The following is a 16,580-nucleotide window of genomic DNA, read 5'->3' as shown; positions in this document are numbered from 1 at the left end:
CAATTCTGCCCCTGTTCTGGTTAGTCCTAATCCTGACAAGCCTTTAATTGTAGAGGTGAATGTCTCAAGTGTTGAAATTGGGGCTGTTTTGTCTCAACAAGATTTGAAAAATGGTCAACTTCACCCACTAGCCTTCTTGTCCAGGAAGTTAACCAGGGCGGAACTCACCTACACTGTGACAGAAAAAGAGCTATTGGCCGTAAGAGGGGCTTTCCAAGAATGGAGACACTATCTATGAGGGGAGGACTAAACAAACAGTGACTGTGTTTTCATATAATAGGAACCTTCAATTCAAGAAGTCTGCCCATAAACTCTCCCTTCAACTGCTCTCACGGATGCAATTCTTTGCAGATTTTGACTTTATAGTGACCTTTCACCCCGGATGCATACATAAAGGCAGAGGTGCTATCACATCATAATTCAGGCAGCACCAACCCCCGCGAGACCTTGGAAAAATATTAGTGTTGATTTTGTTACTGGAATTCTGTAAGATCATGGACAAGTATGTGGGTTGCTTGAAGTCATCCTATGGTTAAGGGGCATCAGCTCACTGACCTATTCAGGCAGACCTGGTTCAACGTCCTGCATAGCTCATCTGACTTATCCACAAGTTTCCACCCAAAAACGGATGGTCAAATTAAGTGTTTAAATCAGACCCTTCTTAAAATATTATGTACGTAATTATGCTACAGAGGTCACTGATTTGTGGGTTGAGTTATTATGGTTAGCCAAATTAGCATGTAATAATGCTTCTCACAGATTCAGAGAAACATCCCCCTTCTATGCAACAAATGGCTTTCATTCTCACACGCTTCCTATTTCCATATAATTTGATTGTACCCAATTTTCGGAAGGTACTAAACATACTAAAACAATCTGTAAAAAGGTTCATACTCATCTTGAAAAGGCTAAAAAAAAATCTACATGAAATGGGAAGATCGTCTCCAATGAGTGGGTCCAAACTATTGAGTAGGGGATAATTCCCAGCTATCCACAAACAAATGCATTTAAAATTCAAGAGCATATTTGACCCGCAGTTTGTTGGTCCATTTGTAATCCTGAAACAAGTGAATACAGTAATGTTTAAATTAAAACTGCCACCTTCACTTCAGATTCAGCCAGTGTCCCATAACAGTCTATTGAAACCAGCTGCAGCAAGGAGGTATCATGCTCCACCACTGTTCCTTAAAGACAGTAGTCTGAAGTACAACCTCTTTTGGACTCTAAGTGATGAGGCTGCCACCTCTGTTGTCTTTCATCTTGAAAAGGCGCTCAGTGGACAGTGACTCCTGGCAGCCGAGCACCAGCATTCATGCCCCAGCTGTGTTTTGATAATTTCACAGACATTTTCCTCATAAACCCAGACATCAGATGCACTTGGGAGCGGGGGAATAGCGTCAGGGCCAGGGTCCCAGTGACAGCCATTGCCCAGGTTTCTTCAGTTCCCAATTGCCCTGGAGTCTTCGGGTCCCTAATTGTACCCCATTACTTTAGGCAGTTGTCGTCGCAATGCTCAAAATGACTAGGCAGCACTAAATGGAAGGCACAAAGCCCAAAGCATAGAGGGTGGAATTTTTTGGTGCTTTAATTGCTTTAAAGCACTTTATTTTTATATAATATCTCTCCTTTTTTTCATGAGGGCATATGGTACCACCAATTTCTATGAACTACTTGTCCCAAACTCTTGTACAACCATCTTGCGTGGGGCACAAGTATATATGAGGGCCCCATCGGATAGAAGGCATGCGTTATTCTGGATCTTTGCATGAAGAGGGATCTTTGTTGGTCTTTCTGCTTTTCTCCATTGCCACAGGGAAAAACATGGTTGTACAGAGGACCAGCCTGAGTCCAAGGTAATGAGTGCTTAGTGCACCATTTTTATTGTGTAAAAAGAACTGTATTATGATCCTTTTGCATAAATGATTTGCCTATGAGAAGTATGGGGAAATGATTTGCCCATATTTTTCCTTGAGATTGTGAGGAGGGGCACTCCGATTTCTGTTCCTTGAGACTTTTTGTGTGAAAGAGTCCTCTTTCTTGGCTAAAGAAAACCTTGAGACAGGGATCTCTACGCTAAAGATAATGGTGCAGTATAACTAACATATATGCTTTGACACAACTTGGTATTTGATTATTCTTGAATTAAGAGGGTCTGAACTGCTTCCACTGAATAAGGCGAAAGCTTGAAAGAGAATGAAAGGACTATGAGGAAACCGATTAGATGACTCCCTTATACGTTGCACTAACAACTTTTTGTTGTGGTATGTATTACAGTGTTAGTGAAATCAAGTAGTTTGTGTTATTGAAAAAGGGCAAGACATCTAAATATCATAGGGTATCCATGAGAAACTTTTCTTTCAGCTGGGACGACCTCTGATTGTCAGAAATCTCTGTGATAATACAGAGAGGAAGAACCTAAGGGGCATATGCACAAGAACGTGCGGTAACTATCGCCATAGTAATTTATCGGCAGAAAAGTTAGCACTGCCGAACCCCGATTATTATCGCCATGATAGCGGGGTATTCACAAGCCTGCGCTACATGGCGATAATCACAGTAAACGGCGGAGAAAGCAGGCAACAACAACATCGCAATGGCGATAGTTATTTCTGCGTTAGAGGGAGATAGATGTGGATCAGCACATCTGCTCCAGAAAACTTACCTTTCTCAACCCAGGCGATATTGAATTGCGAACATGGCCCTACAAATATTAGGGTGTGAGGGTTGGGATGTCAAGTGAATAACAAATGCAGTAGACATTGTCTGGTTCATTTAACATTTGGCATGCAGCCTGAAAGACTGCTGTGTCAACAGAGGTCCTTTCCCCCGACCTCTGTACCCCCGCTCTATTGAAAGACCCTGCAAGCCAGCACCTACAAGTGATAGATGGAAATGCTTTCACAAGTAAATGCTGAGGGGTTGGCAGTTCATTAAAAAAATATGGCGGGGTTTCGGGGTGGTGGCAGTTGGTGTTGTGATCCTCATGGGTATCGGAGCTGCATGATCATTGCCTCCATGGTATCTGTGGGTCTTCAGGTGTGGCTCTTGGCTGGGCTCCCTTTCATGCTGTGGGTAGTTGTCCTGCTTATCACCAGCAAAAGGTGTAAAATCCCTGGTACTGCCGCAGGTTATCCCCAGTTTTTGCTCCGCTTTGCAGATCTGGCAGTTCGTTGTAAATGTGGTGTTGTGGTTTTCTTGTGTGTTTTTGGACGGGAACACCTACTCTACATCTCATTAGTGTTAGATGGTTGTGTTCATCGTGGAGATACATTTGGGGGCAGTTATCCCGGGAATACTAGTGTTTTCTTCAGTTTGCAACAGCTTGTGAATACGGTGTTAAATCTATCTTCACTTTTGCTGCGTTAAGGTGGAGATAAATCGGAGTTAACTTCTTGTGAATATGCTCCCAAGTCAGCTGAATGAGAGTGAAGAAGGGATACTCCGTTAACTTACTTAAGTGAATAAATGCATTCATTTCACAGTGTAAAATAGCTTTCTGGGAGTTCAATTTAGAGAGTCCAATCCTCCCTTGTTTTTCATTCCAAGTCTCTTTCCTTGCTAATACCTCCCCAACACCCTTTCCCTCACTCAACCACTATAAATTTCTGTGCTTTTAAGGCAAGCAATATTGGAGCTGTCGAAAGCATCACACAGATGCCGAGAAGCATCACCGCTGACAGATACACCTAGGACATTGAGCGTAGTCCAGCGCCTTCTGTGACTTACTGCTTGATGTGCTCCACTAGCTCATAGGACAAGACCTGGACTTTGCATTCTCAGGGACAGACCTATGCATCTGCTCACACCTAAAACCTTAGATTAGTGCCACCCCAGTGGCAAAACAAATGATGGAGATCATGTAACAAGCAGTCCAGGGCAAGTGTGCACACCTGTTTAACATAGTGGGGCTATTCCCGTCCTAACTCCATCATTTAAAGATATATATCCTGAAGCGTATTTAAACCCATTTCAATTATGTATGCATCACTGATATGATGCTTTATTTTCTGTTTTAGTAAAGCATCTCCTGTAAAAGATATGGACCTCATTTACTAAAAATTGGCGTCTTGCAGAGTTGCAAGGCTTTTTGCTGTGTTGTTCCTCAATTTGAAAGGGCAGAAATGCATCATATTTACGAGATACAGTGCATTCCTCTCCTTTTAGCCAGGGCACAATTCGGTGTCTAGCGTTAATGCAGGCTCTCTTGCACCATGGTGCCAGGGTGGTCTGCGTTTTTGGCAGGATTGTTTTTGTGCACGATGGGGCACCTTCCTGCACACAAAAAAACCATGAGAGGTATTTTTCTCATTCTGTGTGTGCTGACGAATGAAGCACACATGGAAAAAGAAAAAACGAGGAGAAATTAAAGCAGTTCTCCTCGTTACGCCTACTCTTGGAGGTGTAAGGTTTTGGTGCTGCTCTAGGTTTACGTGATTATGTAATTCTGGGGCAGTATCCAAATTCATGGGTGTTTTGTCAGAACACCCACCACTGCCTTGCCTTACTTCATATCTATGAGGTCATGCAAAGCCACACATGGTGTGTTCGGGCTGGACTGTTCCCATGAGGCACAGGGTCAGACTGATTTGCATATAGCCATGTCTGAACTGGGGTGGCTGAGTGAACTAAAGATTGGTGATGGATTAAACCCAGATCAGTTGACTGGGGGTGAGTGTTTGATTTGTTCAAACGCTCCGTCCATCATCCCCTTTTGTATCGCTTTGTTCGCCCTAAGTGTGGCAGGGTATGCTCAGACGTGAGTCCCTTGTTCACTTGGCCACTGGATTCAAGATAGCCTGGCTGATGAGGATTATGAATCCGAAACCGGTCCAGGGAAGACATGGCTTGGCAGTTCGGGCCGGACTGTTCCCATGAGGCACAGGGTCAGACTGATTTGCATATAGCCATGTCTGAACTGGGGTGGCTGAGTGAACTAAAGAATGGTGATGGATTAAACCCATATCAGTTGACTGGGGGTGAGTGTTTGTTTTATTCAAACGCTCCGTCCATCATCCCCTTTTGTATCGCTTTGTTCGCTCTAAGTGTGGCAGGGTATGCTCAGACGTGAGTCCCTTGTTCACTTGGCCACTGGATTCAAGATAACCTTGCTGATGAGGATTATGAATCCAAAACCGGTCCCAGGATGCTTGTTTCCAGTCCAGGGAAGACATGGCTTGGCAGTTCGGGTTGGACTGTTCCCATGAGGCACAGGGTCAGACTGATTTGCATATAGCCATGTCTGAACTGGGGTGGCTGAGTGAACTAAAGAATGGTGATGGATTAAACTCAGATCAGTTGACTGGGGGTGAGTGTTTGATTTGTTCAAACGCTCCGTCCATCATCCCCTTTTGTATCGCTTTGTTCGCCCTAAGTGTGGCAGGGTATGCTCAGACGTGAGTCCCTTGTTCACTTGGCCACTGGATTCAAGATAGCCTGGCTGATGAGGATTATGAATCCGAAACCGGTCCCAGGATGCTTGTTTCCGGTCCAGGGAAGACATGGCTTGGCAGTTCGGGCTGGACTGTTCCCATGAGGCACAGGGTCAGACTGATTTGCATATAGCCATGTCTGAACTGGGGTGGCTGAGTGAACTAAAGAATGGTGATGGATTAAACCCAGATCAGTTGACTGGGGGTGAGTGTTTGATTTGTTCAAACGCTCCGTCCATCATCCCCTTTTGTATCGCTTTGACTATTAATGTGGGCCTGGGAAAGGGCTTTTGTTCATCTAAATTTTAAGGTTCCCAGGTTCACACCAAAATGTCTCTGCAAGTCGCACCATAGCCAGCGATTAAATTGTAAAAGAATAAGCGCAAGGGCCCAAAGCTCTGCTCAGAAGCCAGCAGCCGGTGCTATTGAATGTCATCATGACAAATAACAGGGTTGCATAGTCTTGATTTAGCCTCTTGCCTTTTTAATTCACCACCAAATACTCCTTGATATGTTATCACACTCATGAATGTTGTTCTTATTTTTTTCTTTTTCCCATTGTCAGCGTTTTGTCTTTTACATTCTCTTGCTGTCCATCAAAATCTGATAAAGAAAAATTATTGCTGAGCCCCAAAAATGAGTGCTGGTGAGCCCCATCTGCAACCAGCGACTTAAATAAGCATTGCCTGTATTATGGCCACGTCAATTGCTTGTCTGCAGCCCCACAGCAGAAACAACACAGGAGAGGAATACATTAACAAGACACACCATTTTACCTATTGTCTGGTTGCATTCAGAATTCTTTATATGATAGTGCAGTGGTTGACTTTACCTGCCATGACTATAAAGTGCTTTATGAAGCACAATATTTAAAGCGCTATTTGTTAAAAATAATCAAAAAGGCAATGTATTCCCCTTACGTGGTAGAAAAGCAAAAGCGCTTTAAATACATAGGTGCCATACAATACAGCTGCTTTCAAACTAGGGGACATATTTACAAGCCCCTATCACCACAAAAACGTCACTTTTAACAACGTTATGGTGGCGATTGGGACTTCGCCTTATTTACATGGCAGCATTAAGCCACTTATTGTGGCTTAACGTTGCCCTGTGAATAATGCACCCTTCTTCGCTATACTTAGAGGGGGAAGACAATGTGTTTTGCGGTTGGCGTTCCACCGCAACACCCATTGATTTTGACACTGCCTCATATATACCAGGGTGGCGTAAATATGGGGTAGAACCAAAATTAAGACCAGGGAAAACCTAGTCTTACCCTAGTGCAACGAGGAGAAAATAACCGGCGCACATAGAAGTTACAAAACACCATTTAAAGATTTTTATGTGCAGGAAGGGACAACTTCTTGCACATAAGCAACATTCCCCTGCAATGCAGTCACCCTTGAACTATGGTGCAATGGTGCCTACATTGGCACTAGGCTGCTAAATTTAGCGGCAGCGCAGAGGGAAGTGCAGGATTGCACCATATTGTTGTAAATATGGTGCAACCCTGCATTTCAGAAGTGACTCCCTTATACGTTGCCCTAAAAAAAAATTTGTTGTGGTATGTATTACAGTGTAAGTGAAATCAAGTAGTTAAACCAGGAAGGCTAAACCCAACTTCTGTTGTAAATGTGCCCCTAGATATTGCTGCAAGAAAGAAATGCAAGTTGTGCTTCTTGATTGGCAGTTTTTTCTTCGATGCAGCCGCATAGTACCCCTCCAGTCTGTCCGAACGTTTGATCATATCTAATAACAGAATGCTGGTGTCATACAGCTGCTTTTCATATAAATTCTACAGAGCTCTCTAGAAATACTATATGATCTTTATCAATTCATATTTTCTCGTTTTCTCGAACAGTTTATTCAAATAGGCTATTTCCTCTTTGTGCAGCTAAGCACCACAGCTGACGCACAGGCCATCTCTTCTTGACAAACCAACAATACACAGAGCAGGACTCCCAAGGCAGATAAACTTCTTACTAGGGTGGAGACACCCGCCACATTGTACACACAATGGCATATGCACTTCTCATTCCACTGAGAACATAGGACATATAAGAACTGCACTATGATACAGATACAATCTCCCTGAATAGAAAGATTTCTGATAGGATAGTCTGCTCCGGATGCTGCTAATATTCACAGTGCTTTTTGCTTCATTCCTTTGTGTGGTCATCAGTGCTGCTTTGAAGCAGGGTTGTAAAACTGCTCATCCATAAAAAAGTATAATAAAAAGATAACTAGTAAATAGGTATTGCAGTCATTCATTTAGTCTTGCGTGGTGGTTAGGCATGCTTTGTATTGCCAAAATTCACTGCTTACATTTTGTCTACAGAGAATAATATGAATAATATTTCTTGCATCTTCTGATCACCACAGAACATTGTGCTAATTAATCAAATATGAACTGTATGTATAGAGGTGCCACTGCCAAATAATAACTCGGTGAAGGTAGCTTTGTAATGGCCATTGGTTTAATCTCATTCATTATTCGATGCACACTCTGGGGGACATTTACTAAGATTTTATGCTGTTGTTTGTGTCACAAAAGTGACGCAAATCGGTGCAAAATCCTTTTTTTCCAATTTATTTTCCATTGTTAAACTTGTTAGCGCTGAAAATAATGAGAAAGTAAGGCAGAGCATATCGCTGATTCCCATTACTTAGTGCTAAGGGGGAGTACCTAGGGTGGAGCATGAGTGTTCCCACACAATAAACCTAATTTAGTAAACAAAGTAAACAGGGTTTAGCATGAGAAAACTGCACCCTTTCAAAGTAGGAGTAAAAATGTTAGAAAAATGCTTTAATTTCTCATTCCTTTTCCGACATTGCATGTGTGCTGCACTGTACAGCACACATACAAAGTGGGAAAAGGCTTCAAGTTAGTCTAAGCATAGTATTTTGTACCGGATGGATTCCCTTCCTGTACAAAATGTATGCTAGACTTACAAAGAAACCCTCGCATCCTGGTGCAAAGGTGTCTCTGTGGTGCACGGCAGCTGATTTCAGTGCTGGTGCAAAGGAAAGGGGAGGGGAGTGCTTTATTTTAGTATATTGGGTGCTCTCCTCCATTCTCGTTTGACAGTAGAGCATTTGCGGCTGCTGCAGTTCTCTACGTGAAGAAATGGTAAATCTCCCGCTCTTAAAGTAGGATCACGAAAGATTTTTAACGGGTGCTATTACATGTTCTTTGTGGTAAATTAAGGCAGTGCTTAGTTTAAATATCTTTTACCACCGTATTTTAAAAACAGCCTTGTGGAGAAAGTGATGCATGACACAAGTATCAATGCATGTTTGTGCCGGGCCCCAGGGGAAGCAAAGTCGCAGACTAGTCTTCCCCCGGGGTCTTTCGCGCAGGGGATAGGGCAGGCAGGGGAAGGGGAGGAGTTAGGTGGGGGGGTATAAGGCACAGGGGAGGAAGGAGACTTCCTCTTCCTGTTGCCTGGCACCATCGGGAGGGTTTAGCGAAGGGAGATTAGTGCAGTGACGGAGTGAGTGTAGGCCAAGTTTAATTAAATTCGTTTACCTAGATTAGTGCAGTGACGGAGTGAGTGTAGGCCAAGATTAATTAAATTCGGTTACCTGGTGTAGTGGTTGGCGTCGAGGGCTGTTCATCGGCAGCCGAGTTGCGGATACGCCGGAAGCGTGTTATTTGGCGGCATGTCGGGCGTCTCGTCCGAGGAGGTCCGGGCGGCCCTGTTATTGCTGGCCCGCGCGGGCAGGGAGGACCTGCTACAGCCAGGTGTGTTGGGGCAGGCGTGGGTGGGGGCCACGAGGACCACGTGCGCGGCCTCTGCCGGGGTCTCCGCGGCGGTCCTGGCCTGCCAGGACGACTCCCTGTCGGACTTCGAACAGGAGTCGGCGGGAAGGGGGGGGCGGTAGAGGCCGGTAGAGGCCCGATGGTGCTGGGGCCCTCTCAGGCTGGAGCGAACTGAAGGGTGGGCGGGGATCCAAGCCGGCGGCTGTCGGCAGAGCCCGGGGGTGCCTGGCGGTGCGCAAGATGGCCCTGTGATGCAGGCCTGAAGCAGTAGGGCAGTCCACGGCGGCTGTCCCTCCCCCCAGGGCTCGGGCTCCGGCGGCGCGGGGGAGGAACGTGTCTTGCAAGCCTGTTGGTGTGCAGAAGGGTGTGAAGAGAGTGGTGAGGGATGTGTCATGTGCGCCTGAGGATGTAGAGCCGGTGCTGGAGCTGGACTATGACAATGAGAGTGACGAACTTGAGGAGGGGGAGGTGTGGGATGACACAGCCGACCCGCGGGGCGTGGTGGACAACAGCGACTTTGGTGTTTTGCAGGCCCCGGTGACGTCGGCGGGCAAGGACAAGGCGGTGGCGGCGAAGACCTCGACCCCCAGAGCACGGCCCCGGGAGCGGTTCCCCAAGGTCACAGGTGAGGGTTCATGGTGGGTGACTTGGAAGACGACTCACAAGGGGGAGAAAGCGGACTTGTAGGTCTGTGGGTGTGGGGGAAGGGTCGATACGGGACCCGGAGTTGCCAAGGGGTGGGCCACCTGTGGAGGGTAAGAAGGTGGATGGTAAGTCGGTGGCTACGGTCGAGGTGCAGACGGACTAAGGTGAGGGTAAGGAGGAAAAAGGGGTGAAGCTGCCAAAGAAACTACCCTATATGGGCCTGGCGATGCCTTTGGGGTCCCATCTGTCTGAAAAGGTCAAGGCGCGAATTTGGAAACACAAATTTGTGGATGTTTTTAAGTTACTGCATAGGGAGGTTCAGGCCAAGGAGGGGTCAAAAGAGGAGGAATGGGAGCTGACGCGGCGGCCCGGGTACCGGTGACAATGGAGAACTGGACATCGGCGTTCCTAATTTATGCCATTGTTTATTGCGAGAGGTATTTGGACTGGGCTATCACGCTTTTGAAGTACATGGACATCATTCAGAAGGCCCAGATGCAGTTTGGAGGTTTTGCCTGGTTGAGTTATGACGAGGAATTCAGGGCAAGAGTTAGTGCGAATCCGGAGAAGTGTTGGGGTGAGGTGGACCAGGCACTCTGGGTGCAGTGGATGGCGTCCACGCACTCTACTGCATCCACACACATGGCCAGCGGTCTGCTGGTGTCGTATCGGTCCTTTCTGCCGCGTCCCACCCACGGCGGGGCGGGGGGACTGCGGTGCCTAATACCCTCGTCTCTGGTCAGCCCACCAAGCCAGGAGGATATTCGACGGGGGCCTGTTGGAGTTACAACCGGGGGTACTACTCGAGATACCCCTGTAAGTTTAAGCACGAGTGCTCCAAGTACGGCGGGAAACACGCCCTCACCCAATGCCTTACACTTGTCACCCCCACAGAGCAATGGCGTAACGCCAAGGGGCGGGGCCACCCAGGACAGAAGGGCGCCTACACCGGTTAGGGTGGAGGCCATGGCCCCGTGGCTCTCATGTTACCCGGATCAGGAGGCGGCGGCGCAGCTTTTCTTGGGTTTCACTGAGGGATTTAGGGTGGGGTATCAGGGCCCCAGAGTGCGTCGGTGGGCGGACAATTTGAGGTCAGCGAAGGAACTGCCAGGAGTGGTGGCACGCAAGTTGTTGAAAGAGGTTGAGGAAGGAAGGGTAGCCGGTCCGTTTGCTGATTGGCCTTTGGAAGATTTGATCATTTCCCCGCTGGGGGTGGTGCCGAAGAAGGAGGTAGGGGAGTTTCGGATGATCCACCACCTCTCGTGGCCGGAGGGCCAGTCAGTGAATGACTTTATTGCAGAGGAGGATTCGAGGGTGCTCTATGCTTCTGTGGATGACGCGATCCGTTTGGTGAGGGTGTGCGGGACGGGGCTGAATTGGTGATATGTGACATCAATTCGGCTTTCCGTCTGCTGCCCATACACCCGGCGGATTTCTCGCTTCTGGGAATGCAGTTTGGGGGAGCCATCTACGTGGACAAGGTTTTGCCCATGGGGTGCGCCATCTCTTGTGCCTTGTTTGAGCTCTTTAGCACCTTTCTGCAATGGGCGATGGTGAGCCTTAGTGGGTGCCGTGAGGTCACTCACTATTTGGATTATTTCCTCTTCATGGGGAGGGCGGATTCCGGGGATTGCGGCAGGGCCCTGTCGCGATTCCAGGATATGGCTTACCACTTCGGTGTTCCTTTGGCGCCGGAGAAGACGGCGGGTCCCAGCTGTTGCCTGACGTTTCTGGGAATTGAGTTGGATTCTGTGCAGTGGCTGGCGCGCCTTCCGGGGGACAAGGTGGATGAGATTCTGGCCTGTCTACGGTGGGCGTTCGGAGAGAAACAAATCCCTTTAAGAGTGGTGCAGAAGTTGTTGGGTTTCCTGAACTTTGCTTGTAGAGTGGTAAGAGCAGTGCGGACGTTCTGTAGGCGGCTCGGCATGGCCATGTCGGGGGCGGTGCTTCCACACCACAGAGTCAGGATTTCGATGGGGGTGCGGGCTGATTTGAGGACCTGGATTACCTTTCTGTCCGATTTCAATAGAGTGTCCCTGGATTTTGATGACGACAGGGCGGTTTGGCAATGTCAGATTTTCTCTGATGCAGCTGGGTCTGCGGGGTTTGGCATCTTCTGTGATGGGAGGTGGTGTGCGGAGAGTTGGCCTGCTCACTGGTTGAAACAGGGGAGGAGAATTGCATTCCTGGAATTCTTGCCGTTGCTGGTGGCACTGGAGATTTGGGGGAGTGAATTTCAGAACAGATCAGTGCTCTTCCATGTCGACAACATGACGGTGGTGGAGCTGGTGAACCGCCAGAGAGCCAGGGACCTGAGAGTGCTGCGGCTGCTGCGGAGATTCATGTTGGCTTGTCTGCGTCTGAATGTGGTGTTTCGGGCAAAGCATGTCCCTGGGGCGAATAACGACATTGTAGATGCTTTGTCTCGTTCGCAGTGGCAGCGGTTCCGGCACCTGGCACCGGGAGCGGATTTGTGCAAGACCGAGCTGCTGGCCGGCATCTGGGCCTTGGGGGAGTGAGGATGATTGGCCTTGTTGAATGTTCAGTAGCAGAGACAACGAGGAGGACGTATCGAATGGCATGGTCAGAATTTGGTGCTTTCATGGGTTGGAGTCAAGAATCTGGCATGGGTGACAGGTTTGTGGTGGAACAGGGAGTGAAGAATTTTGTGCTGTGTTGCATTGACAAGGGTTTGACTGTGGCTACGATTTCTGGTAAATTGGCAGGGATCTCCTTTTACTGTACGTTGTTTTTGGGTTTTGATCCGACCAAGGATGTGCTTGTGAGCAGAATGCTGCGAGGTTGGGGTAGGGAATGTAGGACTGGGGGGGGTATACTGCGTGAGGCAGTTACGTTTGAATTATTGGTCCGGTTGGTTGGTGTTTTGCCGGAATGCTGCTACGACCTTTTTGAGACTGGACTTTTTCGTTTGTGTATGGTGTGGATGTTTTTGGGGCGTTTCGGGTGTCTGAACTGTTGGGTACAAGGAGAATGGCTGGCAGGTTGTTTGAGGAGATTCGGGTGGATGAGGGGCGCCTGGGGATTTGGTTGCGGTGCCCGAAGACTGATCAGTTGGGTAGGGGTAAATGGGTGTGGCTGAATGAGACGGATGGTGGGGCTGTCTGCCCGGTGGCTGAGTGGCAGACTTTTCTGGGGATGGCACGAGTGTCGGTCGGTGAGATTTTCTATCATGCATCGGGCGCGTGTATGACGGCGGGCCAGTTGTTGGCGGTGTTGCGCAAGGCCTTGGGTCGACTGGGTTTGGATGCCTCTGGCTTTGGGACTCACTCCTTTCGTATTGGGGCTGCGACAGCTGCGGCCCGTTTGGGGTGGTCCTGGGACAGGATTAAGCGGATTGGACGGTGGAAGTCACGATGTTGCGAGCGTTATGTGAGGAAGTGAGACGTTTCTAGTTAGTCAGTTGGTTAGGGTGTGGGGTTTGTTTTCTGTGCTAACATATTTCTCTTCGTAGGTTGCGTGGGTGACCTGGTATGTTGGGCACTCCTTTGTGCACTGGGCATCTAAATACGTGGAACAGCAGGTGTACGGCCGTAACCTGGGACTGAAAGCACAATTCCATGAGGTACACTGGTGGGGAAAAGGTGGCATGCAATGGGGGGCACTACTGCCCTGGCTTGCCAAAATGGTCCCGCAAAAAGGATGCCCGGACCTGTTGATTATTCATCTGGGAGAGAACGATCTGGTGCAGCTGTCAGGTTTGGCGCTTGTGCAGCTGATGCAGAGGGATCTGGAGGTATTAAAGTCAAGGCTTGCAGGGACTTGCATTGCCTGGACAGAGTTGGTGCCCAGGAAAGTCTGGAGGGGGGCACGGAATCACGGGGCAATTGAGAAAGCATGGAGGAAACTCAACAGGGCTATGAGACTTTTCTGCGGGGACAAAGACATTCATGTGATCTCACACGGAGGCAATCGACTGGAAGAGCCGTTAGTTTTCAGGGATGACGGAGTGCACCTGTCTCGTTTGGGGAATGATTATTACATGATGGAGATGAGAGATGTGGTGAGCAAGTTGTGGAACGAGGCGATTTGGTGTCGCAGGGAGTGAGTGCGGATGGGGTGCTGGTGGTGTTGAACTGCGGACCCGGGGGTGGGGCAGGGAACCGCCCTACAGGGGGTTCCCTGGTTGGCGGTACTTTGAAGGGAGAGGGGGTGAAGAGCGGGCACTCCCATCCCTTGGGGGGGGAGTTTGAATGGCAGACAGAGGCATGACTGGAAGGTCACAGGATCTGGCAGGATGACAGGTGATTGATGGATATGAATGAGGACGGTATGGGGCATGGAGTGGTTCTGAGGAAGTAGAATGGGTGAAGTGTGTGATAAGAGAAGCGTTCCGAGGGTTTTGAAGTTATTATTGTTGATGTTTACTGTTTGTAAGATTACGCAGCCTGGTCTAATAAATGGCCTTTTACGCTTAACACTGCGTGGTCTGTTTGTTCGTGTTACAGTATTTAATTGTATTGTTGTTGTGCTTTACTATGGTTGTTGTGTTAAGTTCTGTTTTTACTGTTTTCCTGCGCTGGTATCTGACTTTTGCCTTGTTATTGTGTCATGTTCTGTTATGCTCTGCCATTATTTTAGAAGTGTCAACAAACACTGACACGTTTCCAGCCAAACAATACACATTCCTTAAAATACAGTGCCAAACAACCATTTGCCACTGCTCTAGCTATTCAATTATTTAAGACACCATTCAAACAAAAACTGTTAGAAACATGATGTTGTACTACATAAATGCAAAAAGGACAGATGATGGATATAATGCAGAACAAATCAAACTTTTACCCCTTGTCACATTTCTGTGTTTAATCCATCATGTGGTTTTTTTCACCAAGCCACCCCAGTTTGGACACAGCTATATGGAAATCTGTCTTGATCCTGCTCCCCATGGAAACAGTCCACCCTGAACTGCCAGACCAGGTCCTCCCTGGTCCATAAACATGCATCATGGGACCATCGGCCAGGCTAGCTTAAACCAAGAGGCATAGTGAGCACAGGACCTGCATCTGGGCATACCTTTACCACTTAGGGTGACAAAGGCAAAAAGAACATATGATAGATGGAATAATGACCAAATCAAACATTCACCCCAACTAACATATATGGAATTAATCCATCGTTTTTCTGCTCATCATGGCACCCCAGTTTGGACCCAGCCATTTGCGAATCAGTCTTGACCCTGCTCCAAACTGGAACAATCCAGCCCAAACTGCCAGGCTAGGCTTGTTTCCAAACCAGGGAGAACCTGGCTTGGCATTTTGGGCCGGACTGTTCCCATGAGGAGGAGGGTCAAGGCTGATTTGCATGTGGCTGTGTCCAAACTGTGATGACATGGTGAGCAAAAGAATGATGGATTTAACCCAGATCTCTTGACTGGGGTGAATATTTGATTTGTTGAACATTCTGTCATTCATTTGTTTGTGCAGAATTGTTTATAAGTATAAGATATAAGTAAGACACCCCTAAGGTAGGCCCAAGGTATCCTCATGGGCAGGTGGCAGTGTATGTGAAAGGTAGGGGTAAACAACCTTTACAATGCAACTTTTACCACGCAGTGCCTTTACAACGCAACTTTTACAATGCAAACCATTACAACGTATTGCGCTGGGGGGCGCTCAAGGATAGGGAATGTGTTTAATGTACTATCCAACACCTTCCCTACTATCCACGGGGACTGGAGTTGGAATAGTAAACTAAACAATTCACTATCCAGCGCCTAAAAGCACTATGCGTTGTAATGGTATGCGTTGTAAAAACCGCGTTGTAAAAGCATGCGATGTAAAAGCATGCATTGTAATGTCATACATCCAAGGTAGGACATGTACTTGTGTGTGTGATATGTCCTGTTAGTAAAATACTATGTATTTTGGTTTTCAGTATTGAAAGGCTGTCTGTCCCATAGGTGTATCCTTGAGGCTGCACCGTAACATTACATGTGTAGCTTTTCAAATGGACAAGATGGAAACATTGAGTTTAGGCTCTCTGAATTCAGAAGTTATAAATGCACCATTTAGTGAAGGTGGTTTTTAAATTTTGTGTTTTTAAAATCCTCTTTTAAAAAGTGAGCATTTTCTTACTTTACCATTCTGTGTGCGTCTGGCTATTTGTGTATTCAGCATCTGGTGTTTGAGTGACAGGAGCTGGGGATGTGCATTCACTCTTGACAGTCACTGGGGGGTTGTGGTGTTTCCTGCCTTCCCTGGGTAACTCATCACTAGACTGAAAAGATCTTGTTTGCATTTACAGTGGTAGGAGGAGTTTTGATTGCACCTGAACAGGCTGTGTCTCCTTTTTCACAATGCTGTCACCACCCCCTGTTGTCATGCTGCACCAAGGAGGACAAGACTGGTTTGGACTGGGTTCAGAGACCCTTACAGTAAAGAGAACAATGACAATGTTCTGTGTGAGGGGTGGGTTGGCCTTCAGTTGCTGCTTCTGTCTGTGGTGGAGGGAAAGGACTGTCTCTTTTTGCCTTACTGTGGTATCCTGCTTCTGACGAATCTCCAAGGGCGTGTGTGTGTTGGCCTCCTGTAGGAAATCGCAGGGACACAATAGATTTCAAGAAATATCCTGGCTGGATCTAAGAGCAACCTGCCTGGGGGAAAGCGAAGAGCTGTTTGAGGAGTGCTGCTTCTACTGTGTGTGGGATGGGTTATCCTGCAATTGCTGCTCCTGCCTGGGGCCAGGGAGGAAGTACTGTTTTTGCAACAAGTTGCAAAAACAGT

Source organism: Lissotriton helveticus, chromosome 2_1 (assembly GCF_964261635.1).
Source record: "Lissotriton helveticus chromosome 2_1, aLisHel1.1, whole genome shotgun sequence".
Taxonomy (NCBI): Eukaryota; Metazoa; Chordata; class Amphibia; order Caudata; family Salamandridae; genus Lissotriton; species Lissotriton helveticus.
Note: the sequence above shows the minus strand (reverse complement) of the source record.